This window comes from Lissotriton vulgaris, chromosome 1_1 (genome assembly GCF_964263255.1).
Source record: "Lissotriton vulgaris chromosome 1_1, aLisVul1.2, whole genome shotgun sequence".
NCBI lineage: Eukaryota > Metazoa > Chordata > Amphibia > Caudata > Salamandridae > Lissotriton > Lissotriton vulgaris.
In genome coordinates this window covers 1,313,982,486-1,313,988,485 of record NC_141685.1, presented here as the reverse complement: position 1 = coordinate 1,313,988,485, position 6,000 = coordinate 1,313,982,486, and positions in this window count along the sequence as shown.

The window sequence follows — 6,000 nt, the reverse complement described above, 5'->3', positions numbered from 1 at the left end:
TTGGGTTTTTGAGCTACCACCAAGGGAGAAAGCCACTCTGCACTTTCTATGGCTCTGATCACCCCTTCTTTCTCGAGTCTGTCCAGCTCTTGTTGTACTGCCTCTCTGCTCCTGAACGGGATGTTCCTCACTTTGTGCACCACTGGTGTTGCTCCTTCCTTTAGCTTGATTAGGTGCTTGTATCTCGCCAGCTCCCCGATTTGGCCATTAAACACTCTTGGGTACGCCCTCTTCCATGACTCCACATCGTCTCTTTTCTCCATGTCCATAAGCAGGATTTTCTCGATCCCTCCTGGATTCAGCTGGATTCCTAAGGCACCCTGGTCTCTCCAGCTCAGGACTGAGGGGCCTTTCTCCGCTACGTACAGTTTGCACACGGCTTGGCGGTCCCTGAACTCGAACGACAGGGGACAGTACCCCAACATTGGGATCTTCTGCCCGGTGTACGTGACAGGACGCAAATCCATGGGACGTAATTTCTCTCCGTGAGTGGACGCAAATTTGTCTTCCCATACCTTCCTTTGAATTATTGAGATGGGAGCTCCACTGTCCGCTATCATTTCCAACGGTATACCTCCGATGTGCATGTCTAATCGGGGCTTGTCATTTCCTGAGTCGTCCATCTCCAATACCTGGACATCTATATACAGGATTTCCTCTTGGTCATCAGTTTCTTCAGATTCGTTGGTATCGTCTTGCTGTTCTCGGTCAACGAACTTCACTGTTGTCCCTTTCGGTTTCCGGCGGCATACTTTCTCGTAATGGCCAAATATTCCACAATACGAGCACTTTGCTCGGAACGCCGGGCATACCTTGTCATTACCTAGATGGTTGACACTCCCACATCTGTAGCAGCTCAGACGTCCTCCCTTATTCCCTCTCTGGTCTGTGGGATTGGTGGACTTCTGCCTTCTGCCATCCGGTTTACACATACTTAGTGGATTAATGGGGCAGATTAAAAAAAATTCTAAGGTGAGGAATAGTAGGGTAATCAGCAACAATAAGGTTGAGTGGTATGACGAGCACTGTAAGTCAGCAAAGGCAGAACTGATAGTATCTTTCAAAACTGGCTGCAGGAGTATGGTGGCCCTAAAAAGAAAATAATATAAAAATGAGGCAAAAAAGAAGAAGATCTGAATACCGTAGCACAGAAGATTACCACATACAGCCAGACCTGAGTGAATCAGCTTATTATATGCAGTGATGGTGAATACCAGGCCAGGGGCAAGTGTGTTACTTCTTTAGGTCTTGTCTAACATTATGATGGCAGTAGACTGGACTACTTTCACCCTAAAAGAAACACAGGTAGCACTTGCCACATTACTACATCAAGCTCCTGGACTGCCATCAATCTGGCTTCAGAAAAGGCTGTAGCACAGAAACCACGATCCTCAACATCATTGACGAGATCCACAAATCACTAGACGGTGACCAATGCTGCCTCCTCATTCTCCTAGACCTATCGGCAGCATTCGACCGCAAACCCCTCATTAGGGCTCTCCACGAAAGAGCTGGTCTTGGCGAGATGGTCCTCCAATGGTTTTCTTCCTTCCTACACAATCGCACTCAAAAAATAAAAAACTTTGCTTCCGACCTTCACCCAGTCAACAAGGGAGTCCCTCAAGGCTCAGTGCTCTCCCTGCAACTCTTTAACATCTACATGGAGCCTCTCACCAAACTACTCAAAACAGCCAACGTCCGATTCCATCTGTATGCTGACGATACCCAGATATATTTGGAAAACACTTCCTTCAGAGACTTTTAAAGACTCAATGACATACTGAGAGATGTCCAACACTGGCTTTCATGTAATTACCTTAAACTAAACCCCAACAAAACCGCAATACTCCTCATCTCGAACAAAGAGGAGAACCCCCAAATTGCTGAATGGCTAAATGCCGTCAATGCGCTCAACGGGAATTTCTCCCTGGCCGACTCTGTTAAATCACTAGGTATCACGCTTGACCCGAAACTGAACACGACCAGACACATCAAGAATTCGGCCAAGAGCGCTTTCCTTAACCTAAAACTACTGAACAAAATAGAACCCTTCATTCCGCCCAGCGATTTTAAACAGGCCACTCAAACACTGGTGCTGTCAAGACTGGATTATGGGAACGCAGTCCTCTAAGGAATAGCAAAATCACACCTGACTCCCATCAAAACAACTCAATGCGGCATACAATGGTCACCGGAATCAAGAAATTCAACCATATTTCCCCCGCACTCAGAGATCTAAAGTGGCTCCCAGTCGAAATGCAGATTAGCTTCAGAAAAGCCTGCCTCACTCATAAAGCCCTACATACCGGCAAACCGAATATTTGACGGCCAAACTCAAAAAGGCCGGTCAGTCCACGAACCTCAGAAGCTCAAACTCCCTCCTACTCATCCCGCCCAAAACTAGAAAACAAAAAACTGCGGCACGATCCTTCGCCAGAAGCGCGCCTAAAATCTGGAACTCTATTCCCCCTCACATCAGAACCATTGCCTCTTTTGTAAAATTCAAAAGCCAACTCAAAATCCTGTTCCTCGACTGCTCCCTAGGGAGTCGATGGGATCAATCGGAGCGGGGAAACAGACACCTCGCACTGCTCCGACTCCTTGTCCTCAAGACTACAAAGCTCCCAAAAAGCGTCCTGCAATGTTAATGTGTTCTTGCTTTTATTTGTTTGTTGTGAATCTCTGCACTGTATCTGTTGTAAAGCACTCAGATACCCTCGGGTTAGGCCAGCGCTATATAAAACTTCTTAAATACATTAAAAAATAAAAATCCTAAAGTATAAGGCACCTGGATTAGATAGAATCCCAGGTGATCTTTTTCTTTCGGAACCGAAAATCTGGCAACTCTTAAGAACGGTTTTAATGCTATCTTAAAGGGTGCAGAAATCCTTGATTCCTGGCTGGGAGCGGAGGTAGTACCTATGTTTAAAAAGAGGAACTAAAGCAATCCAGTAAATTATAGACCCTTTAGTTTGATCGACACAGCACAGAATATATTTTGCAGGCAATTGGTGGAGAGGCTTCAAGATTGGATAAGCAAAGGGCAGATATGGTCTCCTCTACAGATGGGTTTTAGAGCAAACGCAAGTACCATCGAGCAACTGTTCAGGTTTTTAACAATATTATGGAATTTTTGTGGTTATCAAAAAGGAACATGTGTAAATTGTGTTTGTGGACCTGCATGCTGCATTTGATTTAATTCAGGGTGTAAAACCATGATGAACCCTACATAGGATTGGGGTCCCGAGTAATTTGTTTCAGATACTTATAAGACTTAATAAGGACAACTACACCGAAATCAGATGGGGGAATAAGGGTGAACTGACAGTTCGTATATGTGCAGGTGTGTGGAATTTAATAAAATATCTACTTGTCCATTGGGCAGGTTGCTTCATAAATCTACTTGTCCTGTAACAAAATCCACTTGCCCACTTGGCGCCATGTACTGCAGCGACATATTATGGCCGCAATCTCATTATATAAGAGTTCTGATATAGCCTCCTTAATTATGCCAGGGCTCATACTATAGTAGTGTTTGAATACTTGCAATCCCCTTATGTTGCCACGTTTCCCCAGATCTACATACTGGGGCTGAAGGTAGTGGTATGCAATAGTTCCAGGATGAGTTCTATTTATTGTCCTACTTCTGTAAATTCTTGGTAATTCACGAAAGCTGCATAACTACCCTTAATGCAAGGACATGTACCTTGGGTGCACTTTTGAGACTTTTATTTAATAATTGGGCCCCTAATATGGTCTGGCGTCGACCGTGACCTTTTGCGTTTCTTAAAGTTCTATTTTGGCTGGCTTCACTGTGAGTTGACACCATTCTGTTCTTCACAAGGAGCATATTGGCACACAAAGTGTTTTTGTTCATTGCCAGTAACTACTGTGGCAGTGTGTGCTTTTTGAGACCAATAAACTATTTTTGCCTTTGCCAATGTTTGATATAATGGTGAGGGCCTAGCAGCTCGCACCCCAATAAGGTTTTACAAAATCCATGCATAAACAAGTCACACATTGACATAACTAAAAAGCTGACCACTAATTTCAGACCCACTGGCTTTGCCAATGCTTGTTTGTTTTGGTTTCCCATAATCATATTGAAACTGGTTACACAGATTTTCCGTTATGAATATTTTTGGGAAACACTAGCATGCATCAACACATGTTACTAAATGATGATGCAAAGAAAGGGTACCTGAAACTTTACAGTAGTTTAGCTAAATGTTGTTTTTCCCCAGTTTTCATTTTTTTATGAACATTTTATTTTGAAAGCAATGAATCATCAATCTTGATTTCAGGCTTTTGCAAATATTTGCATCAAATCAGAGAGCATTCTGGTAGCATTATACATAGCTTCATTTTGCTAAAGTTTGAAAACGTGTGCAAACATTTTTGTACTGGAACCACTGTCAGCAATGTAGTCAACACTTTAATTAGAGTGCTCACCCTAATAATAAAGGCTTTTAATTAATGAACCATAAATACATGTTTGAACAGCAGTAACATATGGGCAAAAATATTACATTAACTGCAGATAGTCTCCTTCCCTGATCCATAATGTGGTACTGCAAACTGGCAGACAAAGGGTTTGTACTGCAGGGGGTTGGGCCTACTTGTCCCAAGGACAAAATAAACCTAAAAACTTGTTGCCCTTGACCCCAAACAATATGTCCTGGGCGTCGGGCTATAGGAATTCCACATCCCTGCTGACCGTGAACAGGGGTGTGCGGCAAGGCTGTGTATTGGCAACTACTCAATATATCCTAATTAATGGGCGGATTGAAACACTAGCTGATTGCAAAGGTGACCTTCCCCCCCCCCCCCCCCCAGCTTGCTGGCCAAGTAGTTGCATCTTTGCTGATGATACCCTGCTTATCTCCAGAACTCCAATGGGGCATCAAAATCTACTAGATAGGTTCTTTGTATCTTGCGGGAAACTTGAGTTGGCATTTAACCCACATAAGACCCTTGGGGCGTGGTCAAACTGGGAGATACTCCACTTGAGCAATCAAGCAATTTGACTATCTGGGGGTTAGGCTGACAAATTCATTATAATGGGCCATGCAAATGCAAAGAGCCAGCTAACTCTCAACATGTAAGCTCTGCTATAGTTAAAAAATTGAAAAAAATCTATCTATAGGCCAGTTGCCCCAGTTATAGAAATATATCAAGTCTAGAGTATTGGTGCTGCGCTTTTTGGCGTGGAGTTATGGTGTTCGAACAATGTAGGGGTATTGAAAAAACTGACAATGTTTTCATGACAGCAGTTTTGAAACTCCCCCGGAATGCCACCCCGACTCCTATGCGCCTGGATTTGGGGCTTAAAAATAAATGTAGGTTGTGGCTGCCTTTAGACCTCTTGCTTACTGCATTAGAGTTTGATACAATAACTCGCCACTTGGCAATCCTTGTTGATGTGATTGCAATTGACACCAAAGGCTCAAGTATGTGAAGAAATGGATGTATAGACTGGGCATGAGCAAGCTTAGGGCTAACCCCACTTGTATACAGAAAAAAATCCTTGATAAACCTTAAGAAGAGATATTAGTGTTATATTAATGAATCATGGTTAAATAGGGGAACTGCTGGGTAGCTAACAAGAAGGCACTTGGATTTCAAAGAGAGCATGTATCAAGAGAAATTTCTGAATCTCATCAGACCCCCATTAGCGAAATCTCAGTTCTTAAAATTCAGATACAGTATTTTGCCAGTAAATGGTTTTTGTAGCAAATAGAAGGGCTCTAACATTCTGCCTAATTGCCCTTAATGTAAGGTCAATTCTGAAACCGAAGAACATTTTTTGTTTATCTGTCCTAAATATATCGATATTAGACGAACCTGGTTAATCCCGAAATACTATATCTTATCTATAAATAATTTCAAAGATAATATTCAAATTCTTAGAAGTGACTGCACAGAGTGGTTAATTTTTACCTTGTCTAGATATCTGTTATATGCCTGGAGACTCGGAAGCAGAATGTTGAAATCTCCCAT